This window comes from Humulus lupulus, chromosome 2, assembly GCF_963169125.1.
Source record: "Humulus lupulus chromosome 2, drHumLupu1.1, whole genome shotgun sequence".
Taxonomy (NCBI): Eukaryota; Viridiplantae; Streptophyta; class Magnoliopsida; order Rosales; family Cannabaceae; genus Humulus; species Humulus lupulus.
The window spans coordinates 102704468-102719081 of NC_084794.1; the positions used below are offsets into that span (position 1 = coordinate 102704468).

General features: G+C 43.4%; 1 non-coding gene across 1 annotated transcript; it reads right to left on the minus strand.

Moving 5' to 3' along the window:
- Positions 1-955: 955 nt before the first annotated feature.
- On the minus strand, positions 956-1062 carry LOC133820097 (small nucleolar RNA R71). Its single transcript, XR_009886531.1, has one exon. It is a non-coding gene; the product is annotated as a small nucleolar RNA R71 (small nucleolar RNA).
- Between the last annotated feature and the right edge of the window lie 13552 nt (positions 1063-14614).

Here is a 14614-nt window from a genome sequence, read left to right on the forward strand (position 1 = left end):
TTAATCACCCGAACCCATTTTTCTTATATCTGAAAACCACCCAGTATTTTGTCATTTTAATCTCTGATTTTTGGTTTAATTCCTTTGTTTGTCTAAAATTATTTTCAGAGTTAATTACCCACTCTTTCCTTTGTTTTGGTTACTATTTTATAAGTTGTTTTTGGTTGATTTTACATTAATTTAGTTGAAAAGTCCCTGTGGAGACGAACTTTGATACATTATCACTGTATTACTTGTTGTCGATTGTGTATACTTGCGCATATTTTAATCGTTAGAAAATTCACAACAAGTTTTTGGCGCCGTTGCCGGGGACTTTAAAATTAAATTCTGTTTTATCAACTATTTGACAATTTATTTTCATTGTTTTTAACCTTGTTGGTTCGGGTTGTGAAATCTCAGGTACCTACAGTGTATGAACCAGCAAGAGGACAGTGAACTTGCTCCTATTGACCCCGAGATCGAACGCACTTTCAGAAAAAGGAGAAAAGATCAAAAGGCTAAAAGTCGAGGCACTATGGCTGAACGTGTTGAAGATGAGGGGGATGGCCAGCAAGTTACTAATCCCATTGTTTTGGCGGATGACAGAGCCAGAGCAATACGGGAATACGCTGCCCCCATGTTTAATGAGTTAAATCCAGGCATTGTGAGGCCGGAAATACAAGCAGCTCAATTCGAGCTCAAGCCGGTCATGTTTCAAATGCTCCAAACCGTGGGGCAGTTCAGCGGGATTCCAACGGAGGATCCTCACCTTCACCTTCGTTCATTCTTGGAGGTGAGCGATTCTTTTAAGCTTCAAGGAGTGAGTGAAGAAGCATTAAGGCTGAAGCTATTTCCATTCTCATTAAGAGACCGAGCTAGATCATGGCTCAACACTTTGCCTCCTGATTCCGTCACAAATTGGAATGATCTTGCTGAAAAGTTTCTGCGCAAATATTTCCCTCCCACCAGAAATGCAAAGTTTAGAAGTGAGATTATGTCATTTCAGCAGCTGGAAGATGAGTCCACTAGTGACGCGTGGGAAAGATTCAAAGAGCTTTTAAGAAAATGTCCACACCACGGTATCCCACACTGTATACAGATGGAGACCTTCTATAATGGCCTCAATGCAGCTTCTAGAATGGTATTGGACGCTTCAGCCAATGGAGCCATTCTTTCCAAGTCTTACAACGAAGCATTTGAGATTTTGGAAAGGATCGCAAGTAATAACTATCAATGGTCAAACACTAGAGCTCCTACAAGTAGGAAGGTGGCGGGAGTTCTTGAAGTAGATGCACTAACGGCTCTAACAGCTCAAATGGCCTCAATGACCAACATCTTGAAGAATATGAGTTTGGGAGGAAGTATTCAGCCAGCTGCTGCCATTCAAAGTGCAGAAGTGTCATGCGTGTACTGTGGGGACGGGCATACTTTTGAGAATTGCCCTTCAAATCCAGCCTCAGTTTGTTATGTGGGAAATCAGAATTTCAACCGCAACAACAACCCATATTCGAACACTTACAATCCAGCATGGAAGAATCATCCTAATCTGTCATGGGGGGGTCAAGGAGCAAGTTCAAGCACAGCACCAGCACAAGGAAGACAAGCATATCCACCAGGTTTTTCACAGCAGCCAAGACCTGCACAACATGTTCAAAACTCCCAGCCGAACTCTTTGGAGAATCTAATGAGGGAGTATATGGCTAAGAATGATGCAGTAATACAGAGCCAAGCAGCTTCTCTTCGTAATCTTGAGATGCAGCTCGGCCAGCTAGCCAATGAAATGAAAACTAGGCCGCAAGGATCTTTGCCTAGTGATACAGAAAATCCAAGGAGAGATGGGAAAGAACACTGTAAAGCTATTCAGCTGCGGAATGGTAAAAATCTGGGAAATTCTGAGGAAATACAGGGTAGTGGAGAGCCCACTTCAATCCAAAGTGAAGGAGAAACAAGTAACAAAACTGCCCAGGAAATTGCTGAAACTGGCCCAGTTGCTACAGCAAGGGGTCAACAAACTGCTCCAGTAAATTCTGGTCCTAAACCGCCCCTTCCATTTCCGCAGCGATTTCGCAAACAACAACAGGATGGTCAGTTCAGAAAGTTTTTGGATGTACTGAAACAGTTGCACATTAATATCCCCTTGGTCGAAGCATTGGAGCAAATGCCGAATTATGTCAAGTTCTTAAAGGATATTTTGACAAAGAAAAGGCGATTGGGGGAGTTTGAAACTGTGGCTCTCACAGAAGGATGTAGCGCGATGTTGAAAAGCAAATCCCTCCTAAGTTAAAAGATCCTGGCAGTTTCACGATTCCGTGTTCTATTGGAGGTAGAGATGTTGGAAGAGCATTATGCGATTTGGGCGCTAGCATCAACCTTATGCCTATGTCAATCTTCAAAAAGTTGGGTATTGGTGAAGCACGACCCACTACCGTTACATTACAGCTTGCGGACAGATCTATGGCTCATCCCGAGGGCAAGATTGAAGATGTGTTAGTTCAAGTGGATAAATTTATATTTCCGGCGGATTTCATCATTTTAGACTATGAAGCGGATAGAGAGGTGCCTATAATCTTGGGTAGGCCTTTCCTTGCTATAGGGCGTACTCTTATTGACGTGCAAAATGGTGAACTTACCATGAGGGTGAATGACCAACAAATCACCTTTAGTGTGTTTAAAGCTATGAAATTCCCGGATGAAGTGGAAGAATGCTCTAGAGTTGACGTTGTTGATACTTTGGTAGCTGAGAAGTTCAATAAAAGGGTGGAAAAAGCTGCTATGGGAACCCAGATTTTTGGAGATGAGGAGGAGTATAGCAGTGAAGATGAAGAGATGCTTACATGGGTAGATTCTTGCCAACCAACCAAGAAATTTAGTAAGGTGTTTGAAACTCTAAATCTGCCAGAAAAGCACTTTCAGGCCCCTAAACCATCTGTTGAAGAACCACCCCAGCTGGAGTTAAAGCCACTGCCAAGTCATTTAAAGTATGTGTACTTGGGCGACAATGATACTTTACCTGTGATAATATCTAGCTGTCTGGAGTCTGTTGCTGAAGAGGCATTGCTGAAACTGCTGAAGCAGCATAAAAGGGCGATTGGATGGACAATGGCTGATATTCAAGGGATTAGTCCAGCGCTTTGTATGCATAAAATCTTGCTGGAATCTGATTGTACTAGTTCTGTGGAGCAGCAAAGGCGTTTGAATCCAGTAATGAAAGATGTAGTTCGAAAAGAGGTCATTAAGTGGCTTGACTATGGGATTATTTATCCAATTTCTGACAGCAAGTGGGTGAGTCCTGTCCAATGTGTTCCGAAGAAAGGGGGCGTTACAGTAGTTACTAATGATAACAATGAGCTTATTCCCACTCGTACAGTCACCGGATGGCGGGTTTGCATGGATTACAGAAAACTCAACAAGGCCACTAGAAAGGATCATTTCCCTTTGCCCTTCATCGACCAAATGTTGGACCGCTTGGCGGGAAAGGAGTTCTTCTGTTTTCTTGACGGGTATTCTGGGTATAATCAAATTTCTATAGCGCCGGAGGACCAAGAGAAGACCACTTTCACCTGTCCATACGGCACATTCGCGTTTAGAAGAATGCCTTTCGGTTTGTGCAATGCACCGGCCACATTTCAGCGGTGCATGATGGCGATTTTTTCAGATATGGCTGAGAGTATTTTGGAGATATTCATGGACGATTTCTCCGTCTATGGGGATTCATTTGAAGGTTGCTTGGAGAATTTAGAAAAAGTCTTAAAGAGGTGTGAAGAAACTCATCTAGTGTTGAACTGGGAAAAATGCCATTTCATGGTGCAAGAAGGCATTGTGTTGGGGCATAAAGTGTCTAGCAAGGGGATAGAGGTTGACAAGGCTAAACTGGAAGTTATTGAGAAACTACCAGCCCCTACCACAGTAAAAGGCATTAGAAGTTTCCTCGGTCATGCTGGCTTTTACAGGCGTTTTATCAAGGATTTTTCGAAGGTGTCCAAACCTTTATGCAGCTTGCTGGAGCAAAATAGGCCTTTTGATTTTACTGATGAATGTCAAGAGGCATTTCTGAGATTGAAGTCAGCCCTTGTTACAGCACCAGTGATCACAGCTCCTGACTGGTCTCTACCTTTTGAACTTATGTGCGATGCTAGCGACTTCGCTATTGGGGCTGTTCTTGGGCAGCGGAAGAACAAAATTTTTCATTCTATTTACTATGCAAGCAAAACATTGGTGGATGCCCAGATTAATTACACTACAACAGAAAAAGAGCTGCTGGCCGTGATCTTTGCCTTTGAAAAATTTCGCTCCTATCTTGTGGGGACTAAAGTTATTGTGTACACGGACCACTCCGCTATCAAGTATTTGATAGCCAAAAAGGATTCTAAACCGAGGCTTATACGTTGGGTTCTCTTGCTGCAAGAATTCGATTTAGAAATCCAAGATAGGAAAGGCACTGAAAATCAAGTAGCGGACCATTTATCAAGGCTGGAATCAAGCACTTACAGCAGCAATTCAGAGGAAAAATTGCAGATTCAAGACACTTTTCCTGATGAGCAATTGCTGGCTGTGGAACAAGAGGAAGTACCATGGTATGCGGATATCGTGAACTTTTTAGTTGGGGGCGTGTATCCACCAGATTTTACCAAACAGCAGCTCAAAAAGTTCCTACATGATGTCAGATTTTATTGTTGGGATGAACCTTACTTATATAAACAGTGCCCAGATCGAATAATGCGAAGATGTGTCCCAGGAAGTGAAGTTTCCAGCATTTTAGAGAGCTGCCATTCAGCCCCTTATGGTGGTCATTTTGGTGGGCAACGAACTGCTGCCAAAATATTTCAGTCAGGATACTATTGGCCTTCTATTTTCAAGGATGCCCATAATTTTGTTCAACATTGTGATCGCTGCCAGCGAGTGGGCAATATCTCCGCTAGGAATGAAATGCCTCTTAATTGCATTTTGGAGGTGGAATTGTTTGACGTGTGGGGTATCGACTTTATGGGTCCCTTCCCGCAATCTTTTGGGAATCTCTACATTCTAGTGGCGGTGGATTATGTATCGAAATGGGTAGAGGCAATTGCTAGTCCGACAAATGATGCTAGAGTGGTTATGAAGTTCCTTCATAAACATGTGTTTACAAGGTTTGGGACACCTAGAGCCTTGATTAGCGATGAGGGAACACACTTCGTGAACAAAGTCTTGGCTGCCCTCTTGGCAAAGTACAGTGTTAAACATAAAATTGCCACTGCCTATCACCCACAGACCAACGGGCAAGCTGAAATATCGAATCGAGAAATTAAAGGCATTTTGGAGAAAGTTGTAAATCCAAGCAGAAAGGATTGGTCCCAGCGCCTAGACGATGCACTTTGGGCTTACCGGACAGCTTATAAAACTCCACTAGACATGTCCCCTTATCGCCTAGTTTATGGGAAGGCATGTCATCTTCCTGTAGAACTAGAGCATAAGGCGTTTTGGGCGTTGAAGAAGTTAAATTTGGATCTTGTAGTGGCTGGAGAAGCAAGAAAGTTGCAACTGAATGAATTAGATGAGATGCGGCTGTTTGCTTATGAAAACGCCAAGCTATATAAAGAGAAAACAAAGAGGTGGCATGATCAAAGAATTAAGGAGCGGGTGTTTGAAAAGAACCAGAAGGTTTTGTTGTTTAATTCCAGGTTGAAACTGTTTCCTGGCAAGCTAAAATCCCGTTGGTCGGGCCCCTTCACAGTGACTAAAGTCTACCCCTTTGGAGCTGTTTTAATTCGCGAAGATCAGTCTGGGAGGGAGTTCACAGTTAACGGACAGCGGCTGAAGCATTATTCTGATAGGGGGACCATTTTAGAAAGGGAGAGAACTTCTGGCTAAGTACAGAGGAGGTTTCAGGGAGAAGATTTGAGAAGAGTACGACCAAAAGAGAAGAAAGAAGGCTGATGCCATAATGGGGATTTGAGCTCACAACTCATTCGTCCTACACCATCTCTTTCTTTTTGTATTAATTTCATCTAATTTCTGCAAACTCCATGGATTACTTCTGTATTATTTTCATGTTCCTAAAAGACACCCTTGTAAAAATAGAACTATGCTTAATGAAGAGAAGGGCGCTTCTCGCACAAAATTACAAGCGCGCGTAAAGAATATAAAAAGGATACCAAGAACCAAAAGGGTTAATATTTCCTTACAGGTATAGTCAGGGTGCACAAAAAAGACTATTGTCATCAGCCCAAAGAAGACCTAAGGAATTCATCAAAATAATAATAATAATAATAATAATAATAAGAGAGACTTATCAAAGTCCCTTAAGCTTGATAATCAAAAGATAATGACAAAGGCTAGAAAGGCCAATGCATCCTCATAGTCGATATGAAAAATAAGCCAGGACTTTGAAATCAAGAGTCCCACATACCATTAGAGACTTATGAGGAGTTCCATAAAAAAAAAAATATATATATATATATGGAAGGTTACACAATAGCAACATATATGTATACAAATAAGCCTTGAAGAAGGGTCTACGGGTTTCCACTCCGACCTTTCCACTCGGAAATTTTCCCAGTCGCATACTCTCCAATGGGAGACAAGTCGATGTCAGAATTGATCCTCCACACAGTGTGCAATGTGCACTCAATTATTTCGTTCTCGGCATTTACAAGTTCAGCCTCAAGCGCATTCATCTTCTCGTTTAGAGTGTGGATAGTAGCTTCAAGACTAGTATTGGAGTGAGAGGTCGAAGCATCCTTGGCCAGTGCAACATCCCTCTGGCAAACTGCTTCAACAAGTTGGCCCTCCAAATCGCAGACTCGTGTGGAAAAACTATCCTTCTCTGCCTCAGCCTGTAAGAGATTCTTCATTGCCCCCTCAAGCTCGAGCTGTAGCTGTTGTGTGGATGAGGAGCTTGAGGCGACAAGTCGATGACCCAGGATGGAAGCCTAAGTAAGGACAAAGAAACAAAATAAAACATCAATGGTCAGGCGATATCAAAACTGAAAAACACACATTAAGTGTTTTGACAAGTGCCTGCATAGAGGTTCGCATATAAGCCTCACCCAACTCGGCATTTGGAATGTCATACATAGACCCCCACCCACCTTCAGGAATGTTGCCCATGTAGCGGTTCATGGCCTTTCCATACTGGCTCGCCAAAGGATGGCCTCTAGAAGCAGAAGTATAAGCTCGGCTGGGGGAGGCATGTATACCCGTCGAGGCAACCTTATACAAGGAAGGAGACTGAGATGGTCTTGATCCATCCGCAGAGGCATGGGGGGAAGAGGGGCACGAAGTTACCTCTTTAGGTAAAAAGGCACCTGGAGACGCCTGTCCCAAACGCCCCCCAATGGTGGAATGGCATTACCAAAAGAAGGTAGGATAAAGTTCCTCCTCGAGATAGAAGGGGGGGGGGGGGCGGGGGGAGCGTGGGTGTTGAAAGAAAACTTGCCACTAAGCACCGAAGGTGGAACCCGAGAAGTAACACCGTCAGTGTGTTCATCATCAGCAACATCCCTAGTCCCACTGGCCATGGACCGTAAACATGAATAATTCTCGGACTCCACCTTGACCTCATCTTCCGTTTCCATCTGGTCACCTAATGAGTTGTCATAATCTTTATCACTTTCCTCATCATAACCGTCTTCATCACCACCTAATACCCATGGGATGGTAGATTTGGACGAGACGGAGCATAAGGAAACAACTTGATCTGGAGATAGCAGCTTGTATGAATAAAGATTGTCCTCCATAAAAAGGTCACAAACCTGTTTGTGCAAGGCCAGCACACCCAGGATCTTTGCCACTCGATCGCGGGCCGTCGAACTCAAGGTAGGGCCGACAACCCCTTCAAGGCCTGTGGTCAAGAAAAAAGAAATAACCATAGTTAGATAAACCAGAAAAGGGGGGTAAAGAAAAATGTCATACATCTGCAACCAAAATGGGAATAAGCTTACTTGAAGTGTTGAAATGCGTATGTTGAGTGGACACACTGTTGGTGAAGAAAAATTCATTCTTCCACGAGCCCCTATTGGAAATGGAACCCTCCACGAGGGGACACCCAGTAAGAGCCACAACTTTCTAGAGTTGATAGAAGTCGGGGGCTGTTGGGTTCGCCCTAAAGGTATAAAGGTGGTGGACCTCACTCATGGAAGGCCCCCTAGAGTGCACTTTCTTGTATGATATGTATAAACAACTAAGCACAATCCAAGAGTTGGGAGACAATTGGAGGGGTGCCAACTCAAAATAGTTTAGTACCTTAACAAAAAAAGGGTGAAGCGACAAGACTCCACCCGATTTGATTATTGAGTCGCTGAAAGCAACGCGGCCCTGAGGTGGCTTAGATGCACGGTCCTTGCAAGATGGAATAATGAAGCTGATGTCTAGCGATAGTTGGTGGGCCTTCAGCATGTTGGCAAGCTTAACCTGGCTAAGAGTGGACATGATGCCCACATCCTCAAAATTTTCAAAAGTCCCCCTCGACATTTTTGGTACCTGGACAGAGACAAGCAGTTTGTGAGTGATTGAATTTATCAATCCCCCAGAAGGCCCTCTACGTGTCTTACATCTACCCACACACTGCTTGACCCTATGACGTACGACTGAGGGTAGGTGAGGAAACGTGGGAAAAACCATAGAAAGAAACTCAGGTTCAAGTGGATCACAATTAGCACCCCTACGGGTAGGACCCCCATAGCTTGAGGATTCGTCACCATAGAAAGAAGGAGGTTCAGGTGGCAGGTTTTCCTCTAGGCAAACGATTTCAGCTATACAATCCAGAAGGGTTGATTTTAGTTAGGAGACATACGTTTCATGCCACGGGGAGAAACCTAAACCCTCACCACTAGTAATAGATTCGAGTTCATTCTCAAGGCCCCATGCCTTCTGCCTAAGGTAAAATAACCTTTGTAGGTAGAGCATTCACACACCCCCAATGTTAGGGGGTTTGCAAATGTCAGCCTTAGAGTTGGAGGATGACAACTCGATAAATTCAACACTAGGTGGATCTTTAGAACACTGCCCAGATGCCATGGGCCAGCTAAGACTCAATGACGTTTGTGCATGAAGACAACCCTATATCTACAACATAAATATAATGGGTGTAAGAAAAGGACCCATGCATATGTGCCTAATGAGCTGTGAGAATAAAGAAAAAAAAAAGAGAGAAAAAACCTCTATGGAACGGGTACATACCAACCTATGACCCTACCCTCATATAAAAGATAAAGGAGACATGTGTATCATTGGGGAAATAAGGTATACCTGGGTACGTATATGTGGATCTGCAGATGTGCGAGGACGGGCTTCTAGGCATGTAAAGAAGGGTTGAGCGACAAGCAAGAGCGGACCTTTAGCAGCAAGAGAACGCCTTGCACCACTACAATGCAAACCTGGCCTAAGAGAGAGAACAAGTAAAAAAAAATGAATGAATAAATGAAAAGAGGCAAACATCACCTCAAAAATACCTTTATGGGGGATAGAACCTTGGAGCTCCTAGATATGGCTTGAAGGAGATACCACTAGGCTAAACAACTTTTGGTGTGAAGAGGTGAGTTCAAGTCTTGGGGTATCTATAAGGAAAGTCAAAACTTTCTAGCCATTGGAACAAATTTAGATGGATGGTGGAGATCAAGAGTCTTGGTAATCTTGGGATCCGCGATTGGAAATGATTGGCTCTCATCACATCTTAAGGATATGCTTGGATCACCACCAAAGTTAGTTGGCTTTTTGTGTTTCTTTAAGAATTACAAAGAAACACACCACAAAGGTCCATTTTGTATTTCCTCATTCACTCCAAGAAAGCATTCAAAAGGTCAGCCTTCCCCGCCCCTTCAAGGAAAACGAAGCATAAAATCCATTCAAATCACACAAAGACCATATGAAAGAGTCTATGAACACATTCAAGAGAACACTCATAAACTCGGGGGCAAGTGTGAATATGGGAAATTCATTGAAGAATCAAGGCACCCAAGAAGAGGGCCTCGCATAGCGAGGCTCAACATGCCGCATGTCAGCCAAGCATCTCGCGTAGCTCCTCGCGGAGTCCAAGTGCCTCACGCAGCGAGGCCCCACGTGTTGTAGCCAGCAAAGTACCTCGCGCACCCCTCGCGTTGCCCAAGTGTCTCGTACAGCGAGGCCCCACATGCTATAGCCAGCCGAGTGCCTCGCGCACCCCTCGCGATGCCAAGTGCCTCGCACAACGAGACCCCACATGCTACAGTCAGCTGAGTGCCTCGCACACCCCTCGCGACGCCCAATGCCTCACACAGCGAGGCCCCACACGATGCAGCCAGTCAAGTGCCTTGTGCACCCATTGCGATGCCAAGTGCCTCGCACAGCGAGACCTAACACGCTGCAGCCAGCCGAGTGCCTCGTGCACCCCTCGCGACACCCAAGTGCCTCACCGTGTTGCTCATATTGTGGTGACCCTGCCTATGAGCGGAAGACACTTCGGCCATATGTAAAATATGCAAAGGGCCTCGTTTCCATGATGCCAGGGCATGCAGGAGAGCCACATGTAGTGAGGGCTTCATTGCCTCATCACGTACCATATGTCCCAAGCCTCCCAAGTAGAGAAGGAGAACTAGTAAATGTGTCCAACACTTAGCAAAATATTAGAAGGCGATGAGTGAAGATATATTTTGGAAGTGTGAGAAGGACCTTCAAGTACAGGGCACATGAAGAGGTATTAGGTGTACAACCCTGAGGGAGGCAAGGGCGTGATTTCAACATCAGTGTCCGACAAGTAGTGGTGGTACGAATCAGTATAAGAAGTGGTGGCATGACCTGCATACCTCTGACCCTGTACTGACAATTGACACCACGACCCTCTGCTCCTCTACACATGCACCACTACTCTAATAGGGTACCAACGTACAATCTTTTCCCTATGGATCACCTTGTATTAGAGACCATTAGAACCCATCTATAAATAGGCTTTGACCCCTCAAATGAGGGGGTTGGAAAAATTCTTTGTAAACAGAGATAGTAAAGCACTATACGATATTTTCCTCAATTGTTGTTCTGCATCTCTCTTTCTTAAGTTTATCCTAAGTCCTCCTACACAGTTTTCGTAACAAGATTTGAGTTTTCCATCCATATATCGTTGACGAGTTCTTGTCGTCAACACCTGAGATTTGAATTTTGAATTTCAAATAATTTGTTTATTTAATTATTATTTTTAAATATGATTTAAATTGAATAATTAAATAAGATTATAACTGATCTTATTTTAATAAAAATAAAGACCAATTAAATTATTTAATTATCTTTATAAACCTAAAAAGAAACTATTGTTAGACACAGCCTCTCTCAGAAACAAAAGCAATAGTTTTTCCTAAACCTGAAAAACTATTCAATTCCTCTTCTTTATATCAAACCCTTTTAGATCTCATGTGTTGAGTACATCTAGAGAGCCATAAATAATATTTTGAATCCTACGTGCCCACACATGTCCTTGTGTGTTTGAGGATTGGTCTAGAAGATCAAGGTGTGAGTCTTCAGAATTTGGATAGGAGGATCGTTGATTTTATACAAAAATATTCAAGGACACTTGATAGGCTACAAGAGGTAATCTCTAATCTGATTGTATGTGATTTAATATATTTATATATGTGTGTGTATGATCTTGGTTGGTATTAATAATTATTCCCCGCTGCGTATCTCTGATTTGCCAGCGAGATTGTCAGAGTTCACGGGGTACCAAAGTCGATAGTTTCTGATAGGGGTTCAGTGTTTACTTCAAAACTCCTGGAAAGGACTGCAAAAAGTGATGTGTAACGCTTTACTTCCTTAGAGTTGTTACTAAGTGAGTTTAAAACATGCATTTAACTCGCTCATCAAGGTTTTAGGGTGAAAGTGTAATTAAATCATAAACAAAGTCATAAGATTTGAAAATAATTCCATTTACTGAAAATCATAAAGAGTTTAGCATTTGGGATCCAAAAATACGGTCTAGAAATATTTACAACTCAAAAATATAACTAAGTCGGCTAAACGACAAAATCTATGTTTAGTAAAATCATCTCCCAAAATACCCCTGGCCGTGGCAGCCAGGCAGGCCAAACATGTACGCGCCGCTTCACGCTCTCTGTACTCATGGTTGGTCGACTTTCCCCTTGCCCTTACCTGCACCACAGAGCACCCGTGAGCCGAAGCCCAGCAAGAAAACCCTCACAAGCAGATAACATATGCATATTTAACATTCAACATATAATCAAAGCCATCACCAGGCTAATCACGTACGACCATATCGTCCTAGGCGCTTTACCAGGCCCTGGGTTCACGGTCCACACCGCGAGGATATCCCAGGTATCCTTTAGGATCTCGCCCTGGCAACTCACACTCCGCGTGCTAAACGTTGCTCCCGGCCCCTTGCTGTTCCTGGCCTTCGCTGTTCTAGGCCCTCGCCGTTCCTGGCTCTTTCCATTTATTCACATATATGCACACATAGCATAATTAAACATATACTTAAACATGAATAAACTCAATCAAAGGGCTACGCCCTGCAACACAATCATATAAGGTCGTGCCCTGCAACACAAGCTCTACAGATACAGCAGTTTTCTTACCTGTGTCCCGAGCTTTCAAAGCACCGATATCCCAATCACAGTCCCCTAGTCCGAGCCTCACCGAAACCCTTAGAGCTTGGTTAGATCCCTGAATTAGTCCTCTAAATTCTAGCTTTGAGTTCCTCCTTTGCTTCCAAGAACATCAGCTTTCTTCCTCCTCTTCTTCTCTTGGCTCTTGCTTCCCTCTAGAGTTCCAAAGACAATTCAAGCATAAGCCAAAGTGAAGAAACGTGAAGCACTTTACCCCTGCCAATTCTAGCTTATTATTTAAGTCAATTTCCCTTTTTGCCCTTTAAACCTATCATTAACCCTTAAGTAATCCCAAGGGCAATTTGGTCATTTCCCAAATCCCGTTAAGTCCCCGAGGGAAAAATTATAAATTCCCCCAATGTTCCCTCCTAGACATTCTATCCTCAAAAATATCTCCAAATATTTATTTCCACAACCCGATAACCCCATAAAACATCTAATACCCGAAATACCCCTCGACTCGCCCCGAGTCGGATTTTCGACCTCGCTGTGACTTTCTAGCTAACAGCTCCCTAGGACTATCTCGGATCGTGCAACACAAATATATCACAATGATTACAATTATCACATTTATGCCCTCAACGGGCTAACAGTACAAACATGCCCCTAATAACCAAGCAGGACCCACATGCATATTTAATTCAACTAAACATGCATCTCTAATCACATATTCACACAGATTCACATATTATAACAAAAAATCATTTATTGCTCTCCAGGTGTAACGCCCTGGATAGCCAAGGTCGTTACATTGTGAGTTTACAAATGTGAAAGACTTGCTAATCAAGTCATTTAGTTAGAAACGTGTTACTAAAACTACAGTTGAACTAGGGTTAAAAGATTTAGGTCGTAAAAGTTCCATTTCTTATAATCAAACATTTTTACATGGGATCCCAAAAGTAGTAGCGTTAAACGTTACCTTACAAAATTTTAGGATAAAAGTATAGTTGCTAGCCCCTCTAAGGGAAAAACAAACATTTAGGCTTTTCTCGTCCTGTATTGCTCCTCGGCCGTGGCAGCCGATCAGCTAACTATGTACATTAAGCCTTAAAGCTCTCCATCTCAGGACTGGTCCACTTTGCCCTTGCATTTTCCTGCACCACGCAACACCCGTGAGCCAAGACCCCTCCTAATGAGAATTTCGTCCTCGAAATTTACCTGAATAGTTCGGCATACTGATCCCGCATCGCTGACTCAAGCTCCCAAGTCGCCTCCTCGACCCTACTATTCCCCCACAACGCCTTAACAAGAGGAATTGTCTTATTCCGTAGTACTTTATCCTTTCGATCCAAAATCTGAACCAGTTGCTCCTCATAAGCTAAATATGTCTGCAATTCCAAGTCTTCATACCTCAACACATGTGTCGCATCTGAGACGTACTTTCGGAGCATAGAAACATGGAATACGTCATGAACTCCCGACAACGATGGTGGAAAGGCTAACTTGTAAGCCACCTGATCGATCCTTTCCAGGATCTCAAAAAGTCTGATGAACCTAGGGCTTAGCTTGCCCTTCTTCCCAAACCCTTTCACCCCTCGCAATGGTGAAACTCGGAGAAATACGTGGTCCCCAACCTAGAACTCCACGTCCCTATGATTGGGATCAGCGTAGCTCTTCTATCTGCTCTATGAGGTGAGCATCCTAGCTCGAATCTTCTCAATAGCTTCACTTGTCTTCTGAACCATATCTGGACCCAAATACTTCCTCTCACCCATTTCATCCCAATGAATGGGTTATCTACACTTCCTCCCATATAACATCTCATAGGGAGCCACTCCAATCGTTGATTGGTAACTATTGTTATATGAAAATTCAATCAACGAGAGATACTTACTCCAAGATCCCTCGAAGTCAATCACACATGCTTGAAGCATATCCTCCAATACATGAATCGTCCGCTCAGATTGTCCATCAGTCTGAGGATGAAAGTCTATGTTGAACTTCATCTAAGTTCCCATAGCCCTCCCCAAAACTTGGAGGTAAAGATAGGATCCCGGTCTAACACTATATACTTAGGAACCCCATGAAGGCGTACGATCTCCCTCACATACAACTCTGCATACTGATCCACA